A 15,583-nucleotide genomic window follows, 5' to 3' on the forward strand; every position below is an offset into this window, starting at 1 on the left:
CAAAACTGCTAATCGTGGTCATTAGCAGTTCCCAAAGGTTGATAATTGCTCTCATAAATATGAATGAATAATAACTTGTAACAGTGAATGATTTGTTGTCTGTCAGTGATGTATATAATGGTAGCACAAGACTACAAGGGGAATATATATTTTTTTAACCAAAGTCACATTTTCTTTTGTCCTTCTTGAACTAAGCCCAGTGATTCAGAGTTTTGCAGCAATGATTACTCTGATTTGTCAGTCATGTAGCTTACTTGCCAATTAAAAAATGACCTTGAGTCAGGTCTGTGCCTAGTTTAGTTGTAACTACTACCCTGTGGGGAGATAAGCCTCACTAACCTCGCAATGGAGGCTTGATAAAGTATCCACATTATGTGAAGAGCAAGATTCTTAACATGCCCTAAAAGGTCTACACTGAAAACAATCCTATGTTAGAGCCAACAGAATTAATATGTGCAGAGGTGTTATTGTAAAGGTACAACACAGTTATACATTAGTAAATTCCGTGGTACTGATTATGGTGCATCATTTTATAAAGAAAGGAGCATTTTATCTTGTATTTATTATTCTGCTGCAGAAGTGCACTTCCATCTAACTTGTGTCACCATTTTGATTGGGAGTGCATAGTATCATGCTGAAGGAACTACAAACTGTCACAGCTAGTACAGCACTAATTATCCCATTCTCATCGGCATCTGGATTGCTGCCAGTTTAGACTTTTTTCATTCAGTCATCATAGTTCAGAGATAATGTTACAGGAGCGTTTATAATTATGAAAGAATGAGATAGAGTAGATTGATGCAGACTGTTTCTGCTCATTGAGAGATCAAGAATGGTGGACTACAGATAGACATTTAGAAGTAAGAGATTTAAAATTGAGGGCAGGAGAAATTATTTCCTGCAGAGAGTTGTGGAATTCAATTAGGGTTAAAGGTTGAGGTAGAAGCTATGTCAACATTTAAGATTAGATTGGGCAGATGGATGAAGGGTAACGGGGGAAAGGATGTAGAAACATTGCAGATAAATATGAATAGAATGATTTGCTCACATGAACCATTGGGTCAATGGTTTGTCCTGTACTTTCTATGGATCTTTCCAATTTGCTCTACTACTCTTCTGGTCTCCTCTGGCTGTTTATTACCCCAATCTCTTCTATTTATCCCTTCCCACTATGTAGAATCATTAAACACAAAAAGAGCCCTTTTAATCCAAAGGGCAGGATTTTCACCTTTGAGGTGGGAATTGCAAGTAGGATCATTTCCCAATGTTATGATTTCACCTTGTTGCATGGCAGTTGCTACCCGTGCTATTTTCATTATGAAGTGGTACAGACAATCTGGAAGCAGGTCTGAGGCAGGTGGATGTCGATGGAGCCAGGTTAACGGGGCCATCTTGGTTCCTTAGAATATTGGCCCAGTTCAGTAGAATAGTGTGAGGCCCCCAAACTCTTATATTTTCATTCACCCAATCGCACAATACCCCCATGTCCACTCAAACACTGTCCAAACCCAATGCCCCTTCCATACTTCTCATCCCTCCTCACCCCTCTATGACCATTCATCTAGTATTCACTATGTATAGAACTCTTGAGCCTTATTGAGCCCATTCCAGTTACCTAGTAAATCACTAAGCAGTTGGAAAGGCTTGTTCAGTGGGTCTCACTAACAGGTTCAGAGGCTTGAAATGTTGAAGTATTCATTGGTAACAAACAAATTGATATTTATAGATGTACAAATTATAACTCAAACTAGGAGCTAACTTCATGGCTGACTTCTCCTTGACTTTCTCCACACAACTTTGTCTGCTGTTTATTGTCATGTGTCTCTCTACAATGTACTGTTCCCAGCCCCACATTAAACTTTGCTATTTCTGACAACCTTATATTATAACTACCTCCAAGTCTTTATCCAATGGGCAAAATCTGACCAAACAAATGGCAGAGTGTTGGTCTTGCCGAAAAAAACAGCATGGTTCTCTCGTGTAGCCTGGCTTCACTGAGATCAGGACCATGTTTAAAGGGTGCCCCAATCAGACCAAACAATGAGCACCCCTCCCCCACCTGCCCTTCATGGAGGTGTTGGGGCAACCCCACCCCCACCTCCCAATTGGAGCCTGTATTCACCGTGCCTCCAATAAGAACTAGCTTTTCTCCCTGCACCATGCCCCCCTCCCTCCCGTTGCCCCTCCCTGCCCAATCCAACCCCACCATGTCCGCCATTGGAGCCAGCACCTCCCTCTCCTACCCAGTCAGTGTTAGCACCCTCCCCTCTCCTCCACGAACACTTCCGCCCCCCCCCACCCCCCCGAACAATGGACCCCTCCCCCCACTCACAAGTGGAGGTGATGGCCTAGTGATATTATTGCTAGACAATTAATCCAGAAACTCAGCTAATGTTCTGGGGACCTGGGTTTGAATCCCACCACGGCAGATGGTGGAATTTGAATTCAATAAAAATATCTGTAATTAAGAATCTACTAATGACCGTGAAACCATTGTTGATTGTCGGAAAAACCTATCAGGTTTACTAATGTCCTTTAAGGAAGAAAATCTGCCCTCCTTACCTGGTCTGGTCTACATGTGACTCCAGATCCACAGTAATGTGGGTGACTCTCAATTGCCCTCTGAACAAGGGCAACTAGGGATGGGCAATAAATACTGGCCAACCAGTGACACTTATGTCCCACGAATGAATAATTGTTTTTTTAAGAAGTCAATACCGACACTGCCTCCCCACTGCCCCCCCCCCCCCCCGCCCCCTTAACACACACCGGATGGCTCTGGTCTTTGCGCCGTTAGGACACTTAGGGTGGAATTTTGACGCAAAAACTCTAAAGGTGGAATCGTCTGGCCATTCACATCAGTGGGATTTTCTGGTCCCGCTGCAGTGAACGGAGATTTGGCTGAGCCTAAGTATGCCGGTGCAGCCAGCTTCAGAGCGCTTGGGTGCCATTGCACAGGGGGCCCAAACACGGAGACCTCCTCCCACCACCACCTCACCCCCAACCTACCCACGGACATCAGAGCACCCCCTCCCCCAACATCATCGGTGGCTTTGTTGCCCTCCACACCAACACGGGTCATCAACATTGGGGCATCAGGACCCTCCTGATGAGTCCCCCAGCAGAACCCCGACATGCCACCCCCCCATCACAATCCCCTCCATGCCCTCCCCTTATAACCACCTCCCCACCCCCACATAAACCCCCTACCATTTTGCATTCCTCCCCACTCAGGCCTCACCCCCACGGCACTGCACCTGGCAGATTAATGCCGCTCATCTGGGCACTGCCAAGATGACAGGTGGGCACTGCCCAGTCATGCCACTGATCACCCGGGGATTTCAACAGCCTTCAATCCCCCTGGCATGGGCATGGTGCCTGGTCCCTGCTACTGCAGAGCAGTAGTGATTCACACTGGTGTGATGTCTTGCCGCTTAAGGGGAGGGGGCGGGGTGGTGGGGGGGAAGCAGCTGTGAGCATGGAAGCAGCTGTGCGGAACCTGGTAAGTGTCTTTTAATTTAATTATTTTTATGTTAATAGGTTTTGCGGCACAAAGCCATTAGAGCCGTGAATTGGATTTTGGGCCTCTCACGCAACCTTCTCAGCTTGCCACGCTGGTTGATCAGCATGGCGAGCTGGTAGGATCGTGCCCTTAGGCATTTTTTGGGAAAATTCTGGCCATTATTTCATTGGAGGCTGTTCAGAGGAGGTTCACTATGATGATCCCCGGTATGGAGGAATTGTCTTCTGAGGAAAGGTTGAACAGGTTGGGACTCATTGGACTATAGAAGAATAAAGGTAATCTCATTGAAACATATAGGATTCTTAAGGGGCTTGACAGTGTAAATGCTGAGAGGAAGTTTCCCCTCATAGGATCAGAGGGCACAGCCTTAGAATAAAGGGGTGCCACTTTAAGACTGAGATGAGAAGAAATTTATTTTCTCAGAGGGCTGAGTGCCTTTGGATCTCCTTACCCAGAGAGCTGTGGGGGCAGAGTCATTGCGGATATTTAAGGCTGAAATAATAGATTTTTGATCAGTAAGGGAATGAAGCATTATGGTGAACGGGCAGGAAAGTGGACATGAGAAATATCAGACCAGACCATGATCCTATTGAATGGCAGAGAAAGCTGGAGGGGCCCAACGACCTAGTCCTGTTCCTATCTCTTATCGTCTTACACCAAAGGACAAGTTGAAGCAAAATCTGACAAATGGGGTGATAAACATAGTCAGCAATCTGGACCTCTTGTCCAGTGGAACTTGTCAGAAGTCAGCGTTAGCATTGAGCTTCGAATAGACCGTGCGTTTCAAGAGCTTGGCCAGGCTGTCGTTTGCTGAGGACAGCAGGTGGATTTCTCTTGCCCCGGCCTTGTTGACTTGTATCAGGTTGACACAGAAGTGAATGGACCCATTTGGCTTTGGAATTGGGATCTTCAGTCAGCTGAGCGACAGGGATGGGGGGGGAGGGGAATAACCTCTATTGCTGTCTTCTCATCTGGTTGTTGCTGCACTTGCTTCATAAGCGGATGCACTATGTTCCATGGTGTGAACAGGTACATGGGCTTGTCATCCTCTCTCAATGCAATATTGTAGTCTTTGCTCACTCCAAACCAGTGAAAAGTTTCAGAATCTCTTTCTTAAAATTAGAACCAGTTAGTTAACCTCATCAATTTTTTGAAGGAGGTTGAGGTCGACACAGGCTTTCCAGCTAAATTGGGAAAAGTTTTGATTGTAGAATACAAATAAAATTTCCTGTATTTGTTTGTTTTAGGATTGGAGTGTGGCTCGCAATGTACCTTTAACTGGGAGCTTAATGCCACCCTCCCATACAGCTGTGCTGTGGGCGACATCAGGTGTTGCTTCACCAGCCACAGTTCCATAGCTGAGAGGACCATAACACTGGATGCTGTGTCTAACACAAAATTGATGAGGTGAATGTTTACAGAGATGTCAACAATCCAAAAGGAGGATTTGAGGTTCTTGACCTCACCCAAGGTGGTTCAGTTTCTTCCTGGTGTGGTACCTCAAACTCATGGACAGTTTGGGATTATCCACATGTTTCAATGTCTTAGACTTGCGCAGCTTTCCAAAATGTTCCAGCCAGCTACAGCTGAAACACTGCACGGAGATTGCTGGACATTACTCATAGAAACTAGAAGCAGGAGTAGGCCATTCAGCTTTGCGAGCCTGCTCCACCATTCATCTTGATCATGGCTGATCATCGAATTCAGTATCCTGATCCCCCCTTCCTCCTATATCCCTTGATCCCTTTAGCCCCAAGAGCTATATCTAATTTCTTCTTTAAATCAGACAACGTTTTGGCCTCAATTACATTCTCAACTAAATATACTCTCATCTGTGTGGTCGATTCGCTCATTATAATTGATATATAAGAACAAAGAAAATGATAGCACAGGAACAGGCCCTTCGGCCCTCCAAGCCTGCACCGACCATGCTGCCTGACTTAACTAAAACCTCCTTCGCTTCTGGGGACCATATCCCTCTATTCCCATCTCATTCATGTACTTGTCAAGACGTCCCTTAAAAGTCACTACCGTATCCGCTTCCACTACCTCCCCCGGCAGCGAGTTCCAGGCACCCACCACTCTCTGTGTAAAAAATCTGCCTCGTACATCTCTTTTAAAACTTGCCCCTCGCACCTTAAACCTAGTAATTGATTCTTCCACCCTGGGAAAAAGCTTCTGACTATCCACTCTGTCCATGCCTCTCATAATCTTGTAGACTTCTATCAGGCCTCTCCTCAACCTCCGTCGCTCCAGTGAGAACAAACCAAGTTTCTCCAACCTCTCCTCATAGCTAATGCCCTCCATACCAGGCAACATCCTGGTAAATCTTTTCCGTACCCTCTCCAAAGCCTCCACATCCTTCTGGTAGTGTGGCGACCAGAATTGAACACTATATTCCAAGTGCAGCCTCACTAAGGTTCTATAAAGCGTCAACATGACTTGCCAATTTTTAAACTCAATACCCCGGCCGATGAAGGCAAGCATGCCGTATGCCTTTTTGACTACCTTCTCCACCTGCATTGCCACTTTCAGTGACCTGTGTCCCTGTACACCCAGATCCCTTTGCCTATCAATACTCCTAAGGGTTCTGCCATTTACTGTATATTTCCTATCTGTATTAGACCTTCCAAAATGCATTACCTCACATTTGTCCGGATTAAACTCCATCTGCCATCTCTCCGCCCAAGTCTCCAACTGATCTATATCCTGCTGTATCCTCTGATGGTCCTCATCGCTATCTGCAAATCCACCAACCTTTGTGTCGTCCTCAAACTTACTAATCAATCCAGTTACATTTTCCTCCAAATCATTTATATATGTTACAAACAGCAAAGGTCCCAGCACTGATCCCTGAGGAACACCACTTGTCACAGCCCTCCATTCAGAAACGCACCCTTCCACTGCTACCCTCTGTTTTCTTTGACCGATGGTAGACTCCTTTCTTTGACCGAGCCAGTTTTGTATCCACCTTGCCAGCTCCCCTCTGATCCCATGCGACTTCACCTTCTGCACCAGTCTGCCATGAGGGACCTTGTCAAAGGCCTTACTGAAGTCCATGTAGACAACATCCACTGCCCTACCCTCATCAATCATCTTCGTCACTTCCTCGAAAAACTCAATTAAGTTCGTGAGACACGACCTCCCCTTCACAAAACCATGTTGCCTCTCACTAATATGTCCACTTATTTCCAAGTGGGAATAAATCCTGTCTCGAAGAATCCTCTCCAATAATTTCCCTACCACTGATGTAAGGTTCACCGGCCTGTAATTACCTGGATTATTCTTGCTACCCTTCTTAAACAAAGGAACAACATTGGCTATTCTCCGATCCTCTGGGACCTCCCCTGCAGCCAGTGAGGATACAAAGATTTCTCTCAAGGCCCCAGCAATTTCCTCCCTTGCCTCTCTCAGTATTCTGGGGTATATCCCATCAGGCCCTGGAGACCTGTCTACCTTGATGTTTCTCAAGAACCCCAATATCTCCTCCTTTTTGATCTCAACATGACTCAAACTATCTACACATCCTTTCCCAGACTCATCATCCACCAAGTCCTTCTCGTTGGTGAATACTGATGCAAAGTACTCATTTAATACCTCGCCCATTTCCTCTGGCTCCACACATAAATTCCCTCCCTTGTCCTTGAGTGGGCCAACCCTCTCCCTGACTACCCTCTTGCTCTTTATATATGTGTAAAAAGCCTTGGGATTTTCCTTAATCCTGCTGGCCAATGCTTTTTCATGACCTCTTTTAGCTCTTCTTACTCCTTGCTTAAGTTTCTTTCTACTTTCCTTGTATTCCACACTTGCTTCGTGTGTTCCCAGCTTCCTAGCTTTGACAAATGTTTCCTTTTTCTCTTTGACTAGGCTCACAATATCTCTCGTTATCCAAGGTTCCTAAAACTTGCCATACTTATCCTTCATCCTTACAGGAATGTGCCGGTCCTGAATCCCTATCAACTTACACTTGAAAGTCTCCCACATGCCAGATGTTGATTTGCCCTCAAACATCTGCCCCCAATCTACATTCTTCAGTTCCTGCCTAATATTGTTGTAATTAGCCTTCCCCCAATTTAGCACCTTAACCTGAGGACTACACTTACTTTATCCATCAGTACCTTAAAGCTTACTGAATTGTGGTCACTGTTCCTGAACTGCTCCCCTACTGAAACATTGACCTGGGCTCATTCCCCAATACCAGGTCCATTATGGCCCCTTCCCTAGTTGGACTATCTGCATACTGTTTCAGGAAGCCCTCCTGGATGTTCCTTACAAACTCTGCCCCATCCACGCCCCTAGCACTAAGTGAGTCTCAGTGAGTATAGGGAAAATTAAAATCTCCCACCACAACAACCCTGTTACTTTTACACCTTGCCAAAATCTGCCTACACATCTGTTCCTCAACCTCTCACTGACAGTTGGGTGGCCTATAGTAAACCCCCAACATTGTGACTACACCTTTCCTATTCCTGAGCTCTACCCATATTGCCTCGCTGTATGAGCCCTCCGAGGTGTCCTCCCGGAGTACAGCTGTGATATTCTCCTTAACCAGTAGTGCAACTCCCCCACCCCTTTTACATCCCCCTCTATCACGCCTGAAACATCTATATCCTGGAATGTTAAGCTGCCAATTCTGTCCTTCCCTTAACAAAGTTTCTGTAATGGCAACTACATCATATGTCGTCTATTTGGGTGTTGTCTTCCTTGGCCTGGATTCTCCCTGCTTTTTTGTTGCTTTATGAGCTGGAAGTGCTCTATACTATGGTTTAACCTTACCATGTGAAGTGAACTCATTTGGTTGGCACATTTCAGACTGCCTGACTGTTTGGATGGATTTTTCTTGAGTTCGATCTTCTTTTGCCTGTAGCATGTCCCACTGGGCATCATCAATCAATCCAACTACTGTTCAGTTCATATGAGCTCTGACTTAAGATTGCCATAGTAACAGCTTTCACCAATGTATGTAATTTGTTTATGAAAGAGTCAATGGGTTCTTCAAGTTGTTGGACCTGCTTGTTGAACTTGCTCTAACATTTTATTATGTCTTAAATCAAAGTAGGTCTCAAAAAGATTTCAGAACATCTTCAAACGTATCTGAAGATTCATTTATTTCTTGCTTTGCCATGCTGTCATCAACTAGCAGACCTACTGGGGACATTAGTGCATTCACTCGTTCAGCCTCTGTTTTCTTATCTAATCCTGAAGCTATCATGTAACTTGACAATCTTTTTCATCAAAGCCCCCAATTCTGCACCTGGTCTGGCTCTTGCATCTGTGCAAAATGATCTGGTAGGAGGGAAGGATGTGGAGGGAGATTGAACAGTTTAGGCTGTACTCATTGGAGTTTTGAAGTATGAGAGGAGATCTAATTGAGGTGGCATACCACAGGGATCTGTGCTGGGTCCCCTATCCATCGATCTCTGAAGACGGAAGGGCATGTTAGTAGGGTGGTGAAAAGGCATATGGGACACTTGCCTTTATCAATCAAGGCATAGATTACAAAAGCAGGGAAGTCATATTGGAGTTGTATAGAACTTTGGTGAGGCCACAACTAGAGTACTGTGTGCAGTTCTGGTTGCCACATTATTGGAAGGATGAGATTCACCAGGATGCTGCTTGGAATGGAACATTTAAGCTATGAAGAGAGGTTGGAAAGGCTTGGTTTGTTTTTTTTGGAGCAGAGGAGATTGAGGGGTGATCTGATCGAAGTGTACAAGATTATGAGAGACACAGACAGAGTGCATAAGGAGCCCCTTAGGGGCAGGCACAAGGGGACACAAGTTCAAGGTGAGGGGCAGGAGGTTTAGGGGGATGTGAGAAACAATTCTTTTACCCCGAGGGTGATGACGGTCTGGAATGCGCTGCCTGGGAGGGTGGTGGAGGCGGGTTTCCTCACATCCTTTAAAAAGTACCTGGATGAGAGCTTGGCACACCAGAACATCCAAGGCTATGGGCCAAGAGCTGGTAAATGGGATTAGGTGGGAGGTCAGGTGTTCTCGCATGTCAGTACAGACTCGCTGGGCCGAAGGGCCTCTTCCACACAGTATGATTCTGTGATTTTAACTAATAACCAAACTAACAACTCTTTAAAGGGGCACTGTGACAAAATTCAAAAATTAAAGGAAATTTACTTAAATTAAAATAATATTTTGGTGGGAGATTATGCACTCCAGCTTCTGTGGCACCCAGCAGCCACAGAAGGCCACAAGCATACCTACACATACTGGGCGAGTGTCTCTTTATTTCTACACAAGTAAATAACCAGTGTCCCTACTTGTCCATACTTAATTTTAATTTATACAATTAAGATTTACCCTCCAAGCCTGGGAATCGGGTGACATTGCAGGTTTGCCATGTCCGTCACCTACCTGCTGCTGGTATTTTACCAGCAGTGGCAGAGATGTTGGGCAGCATGTCCGTCCTTGAGCTAATTGAGGCCCTTAAATGGCCATTGCAATTAATGGTCATTTATGAGCCTCCTTCCAACATCGCTGGGAATTCCTATGTCCAATGGAGACCCACGCCAAGATACTAACTTCCTCCACTTGTTCCCAACTCCCCTTTCTCACTCCCCTCACCTTCCCTATTCTGGTTCCCCACCCTCCTCACCAGAACTTCCCGACTCACATTCTAATCTTACTCCAGTTGTTGGGGTCTGCCTGCAGTCCCAGCAGTGCCCACTGCTCCTGGTGGCGCTGCTGGAACAAGAGAGCTGTTGGATACTTGATTGACTGGTAGATCTCAGAGGCAGGACTTCCTCCCTGATGGGGACAGAAGTCTTGCCCTAAACAGATCAATGACCCGAATGCTGTAAAATCGGCTCAGGACTTCCTGGCCCGTTGAAGAGATTTTTGTCTGGGTGGGCACCCTGTTGCTGTGTAAAATTCCTGTCTCAGTCGGGACATTGCTGCTTACTCTGTTGTGCCTGAGAAAAATGGAAAATACGATGTCCTGCTCCAACATCGGTACAGGCTCCATCTTTTTAAACCTGCACGTTGTAGCCCAGAAAGGCTTTAATTCCCAGGCCCCTTTCAATATTAAGCTCTGACTGCCACCTGATCCTGGTAAGAATCATTATCTGAACAGTGCGGTGATGGAGACAGTTATTCAAGCGACAGGAGATCATCCCCAGGACTTGCGGAATTTTTCTAAATGGAGGTCGGTCACCAGTGGTGTGCCCCAGGGATCTGTTCTGGGACCCTTGCTGTTTGTCATTTCATAAATGACCTGGATGAGGAAGCGGAGGGATGGGTTGGTAAGTTTGCCGACGACACGAAGGTTGGTGGGGTTGTGGATAGTCTGGAGGGATGTCAGAAGTTACAGAGGGACATAGATAGGATGCAAGACTGGGCGGACAAGTGGCAGATTGACTTCAACCCACATAAATGCGTTGTGGTCCATTTTGGTAGGACAGATGGGATGAAGGAGTACAATATAAAGGGAAAGACTCTTAGTACGGTAGAGGATCAGAAGGAACTTGGGGTCCGGGTCCATAGGACTCTAAAATCGGCACCGCAGGTGGAGGAGGTGGTTAAGAAGGCGTATGGTGTGCTGGCCTTTATCAATCGAGGGATTGAGTTTAGGAGTCCGGGGATAATGATGCAGCGATTTAAGACCCTCGTCAGACCCCACTTGGAGTACTGTGCTCAGTTCTGGTCGCCTCACTATAGGAAGGATGTGGAAAAGATTGAAAGGGTGCAGAGGAGATTTATAAGGATGTTGCCTGGATTGAGTGGCATGCCTTATGAGGATAGGCTGAGGGAGCTCGGTCTTTTCTCCTTGGAGAGACGAAGGATGAGAGGAGACCTAATAGAGGTGTATAAGATGTTGCGAGGCATAGATCGGGTGGACTCTCAGAGGCTTTTTCCCAGGGTGGAAATGTCTGCTACGAGAGGACACAGGTTTAAGGTGCTGGGGGGTAGGTACAGGGGAGATGTTAGGGGTAAGTTTTTCACCCAGAGGGTGGTGGGCGAGTGGAATCGGCTGCCGTCAGTGGTGGTGGAGGCGAACTCCATAGGGTCTTTTAAGAGACTCCTGGATGAGTACATGGAGCTAATAGGATGGAGAGTTATAGGTAGGTCTAGAAGGTAGGGATGTGCTTGGCACAACTTGTGGGCCGAAGGGCCTGTTTGTGCTGTAGTTTTTCTATGTTTCTATGTTTCTAAATGGTTCCTGCTGTGAGATAAGTAGTAAGGGTCCTGTTCCTCCTGCCTACTTATTAAAATATAAATGTATAAAAGACTTTCTTGTGGAGCTTCTCCTGGCACATGGTCCAGATTTGGCCTTGGCAGGGAAGCTACCACTGCTCCCCTTAGACCTTGCATGAAAAAAGCAGATTGACCTGTAATGATGTCTAAAGAGTCTAATCTTCATATTTAAAAAGGACTGCACTGACTTTGGGAGGGTACCCTTGCTGCGTACAATTTGAAATTGTGGTTGATCAGCTCAAGACAGGGAGGGAGGGGTTAGGTGCTCCGTTCCACTCTAACTCTCCTAGTTTCAAACAGGCAGGAGTTTTAAAATGGAGGCAACGTTTTTATATTTTAACTGATGTCTCCATTGATTTTATGGCTGGAATTTTACTGCCCCACTTGCCGCGGGGATCAGAGCGGGCGAGGGGCGGACAGTGGGAAGGTTTGTTGGCTTTGGGCGGAATTTTACAGCTTCGGGATGAGCGAGGCCGTAAAATTCCATGTATTTTTTATCTTGAAGGGTTGTTCATCCGGTGGATTTGCTGAGTGTACTCTGACAACATCTTATTCCAAATCTTGATGTCATTCTGGTGCCCGCTTTTGGACCTTTTCTAGGGATCCCATAGCATTCCACTTTTGAATTGAGCACGCAATACAAGATGTTGCCATTACAAGGCCTCGTATGCAGCAAGCATTATATTTCCAGTTTTGTATTTAATTGTCCCAATTATGTTGCCTTGCAATATTGGTTGTGGACCTTCAATGTTTCATGAGCTGCAATTACCAGCTCTCCCTCTGCTCTACACCCTTAAGTGGATAACTGTGCACTATAGATAAATGTCTGCAATTATCCCAGCTCCGAAGAATCTCAATGCATTTATCTATTTGAATCGCATCTACCCATTTCCCCAAAGTAACTACATCAGACTGCAGTCTATTTAATTCCTCTATTGACCTAATTCCTCATATTTTTGTGTAATTAGATAATTTAAGAATTATCCCCTGATGCCTTCATCTAAATAATTGATAAAGATGCTGGAGAGCAACAGTTCCAACATGAATCCCTGCAGGACTCCATGAGTGACTGAACCCCATGCAGTGCTGCTACCGTTAATAACTGTGCTTTGTTTTGCCTTTTGTGAATTCTTTAATTCTCCATCCAGCATAAAATCAGTCCTGCATACAATCATACCTAAAAGCCTTCTGTGCAATTCTTTATCAAAAACTACTTCGAAATCCACATATACAGGACGCAAAATAGTTAGGTATGGAGAGATGCTGAACCATCTCTCTGAGGAAAGTGTAACATGGAATCTGAGCCAGAACCTGTCAGCACCATATCCTAACCAGACCATTGAATTATGATTGGGTGCTGGGACAGGGTTGTTGGGTCAATTAGAGAAGATTTTCTGCTTTCCATCTGTCACAGAGATGTCTCCAGCAATGTTTCGGGGCTTCCCTGAGGAATTCATTGTTTTACACTCGCAAGACGTATAAAAGAATGGGGTCAGTTGAAACTTGGAGGAAGATTTTCTTTCCGGTTGCGGGGGTGGTTCATAGAATCATAGAATCCCTACAGTGCAGAAGGAGGCCATTCGGCCCATCGAGTCTGCAGCGACAACAATCCCATCCCAGGCACTATCCCCACAACCCTGTACATTTACCCCGCTAATCCCTCTAACCTACACACCCCAGGACACTAACAGGCAATTTAGCATGGCTAATGCACCTAATCCGCACATCTTTGGACTGTGGGAGGAAACCGGAGCACCCGGAGGAAACCCATGCAGATATGGGGAGAATGTGCAGGGGGGAACAGATTGTTTATGGGTCCTGAATGCCCCCAAGGGAAAACAGTCACGCATTATGATCTTCCATGCGGTGGCCAATTAATGGACAGAAGGCAGGCTCACTGATCAATTAAAATGACAGCAGACTCTTTGGAGGACGAGTCAGAGGTTTTCCAGCTTGAAAGTATCATCAAGCTGCAATATAGGATAGATTATTTTTATTTATCTATTTATAAGTGTCACAAATGAGCTTACATTATCACTACAAAGAAGTAACTGTGAAAACCCCCTAGTCACCACTGAGTCGGGTACTGAGAGAGAATTTAGCATGGCCAATCCATCTAACCAGTACTCCTTTCGGACTGTGGGAGGAAACCAGAGCACCCGAAGGAAACCCACGCAGACATGTGGAGAACGTGCAGACTCTGCACAGACAGTCATCCAAGCTGGGAATCAAACCCGGGTCCCGGGCACTGTGAGGCAGCAGTGCTAACCATTGGGCCACCGTGCTGCCCATCAAGGAGGGGATGCTTCAAGATGGAGGCGTTTTCTCTTTAATTATTTTAAACTTCAAATAAAAATTAGATCTTTCAGGCAGGTCAACCTGAAGTGGAGGGGTGAATGCCTCGACAGAGTGGCTTGCAGTTTCTACTAGACCTAGAGCCATGCAGGTAGGCAGAACCTCTCAGCTTGCCTGGAGCTTGCTGCTGGACAGCTGCAACCAGGCACCTTCACTGGCTCTTTGCCACCTGTGCTGAATGAGAAACTCCAGTCTGCCTCCTTTGATTGGCCTCAATAGGCTCTTAATGAGTGGTGTCATGTGCGGGCAGTTGGTTCAGCTGCTCACATATCCTGCCTCTGTAAAAATTACCCAGGTGCATGATGGAACCAGGAGCAACAAGCCAGCCAGTAGAATTATTGTTAACTCCCACCCACCTCCATTCCCAGCACTGGGGGGGAGCTCAATATCCTGCCCCTTGTGTGATTGTGTTCAGAAATCTTTTTGAAGTCCACAAACATACACTGGAATAAGTTAATAATACTGGAGGAGACTCATTAACGTTTATTTTTTGAGTTATTTCAGTGGGAACTAAAGACGATTTACAAAAAAAAAATGTTTTTTTTTCCTCTTTATTTGAGTCTCAAATTCAGACAAACTGGCTTGGCCCAGGATGACCATCACTGATACATACCTCCAGACACAGGGGACCTGCCTCCACTTTTCTCACTGTATTGGAAGGAGGTGTCTGGCCTTGGGTAATCTGTTGGAGGGTGGGGGGTGAGTGCATTTCTGCTCTGTTGTATTGCTATACACAGGTGTAGATCCCAGGAATGTCCAGGCCACAATATTTATTCCCAGGAAAAAAAAAGAGTAAAAGGGGAAATAAGAATACTGGTTTGAATTAGGATTGGGTTGGGGATGTTTTGCTGCAATTGTATAGGGCTTTGGAGTATTGTGTGCAGTTTTGGTGTCCTTACCTGAGGAAGGATGTCCTTGCTATAGAGGGACTACAGTGAACATTTGTCAGGCTGATTTCTGGGATGGCAAGTCTGTCATATGAGGAGAGATTAAGTCAGGTTTATATTTACTGGAGTTTAGAAGAGTGATAGGAGGTTCCAAAGAAACTTATAAAATTCTAACAAGGTTAAACAGGGTAGATTCAGAAAGAATATTCCCAATGGTGGGGGAGTCCAGAACTAGGGGGTCATACTTTGTGGACATGGGGTAAACCTTTTAGAACTGAGGTGAGGAGAAATTTCTTCACCCAGAGGGTGGTGAATGTGTGGAATTCATTGCCACTGAATGTAGTTGAGGCCGAAACGTTGTCGGATTTCAAGAAGAAATCAGATATAGCTTTTGGGGCTAAAGGGATCAAGGGATATGGGAGGAATGGGGGCGGTGGAAATCAGGATATTCGATGGTCAGCCATGATCAAGATGAATGGTGGAGCAGGCTCGAAGGGCCGAATGGCCTTTTCCTGCTTTTAGTTTCTATGTTCTATGGTCCTATATGCTTTAAAATGGAACACAAGCAAAACAGAGAAATGAGGATACCAGTTTGAACTGTTTTTCCCCTC

General features: G+C 45.6%; 1 protein-coding gene across 1 annotated transcript in view; it reads left to right on the forward strand.

Moving 5' to 3' along the window:
- LOC144508552 (adenylate cyclase type 1-like) overlaps positions 1 to 15,583 on the forward strand; it is a 273,546-nt gene that overhangs the window by 76,693 nt on the left and 181,270 nt on the right. The gene's annotated exons all lie outside the window — the stretch shown is intronic.

Source organism: Mustelus asterias, chromosome 2 (assembly GCF_964213995.1).
Source record: "Mustelus asterias chromosome 2, sMusAst1.hap1.1, whole genome shotgun sequence".
Taxonomy (NCBI): Eukaryota; Metazoa; Chordata; class Chondrichthyes; order Carcharhiniformes; family Triakidae; genus Mustelus; species Mustelus asterias.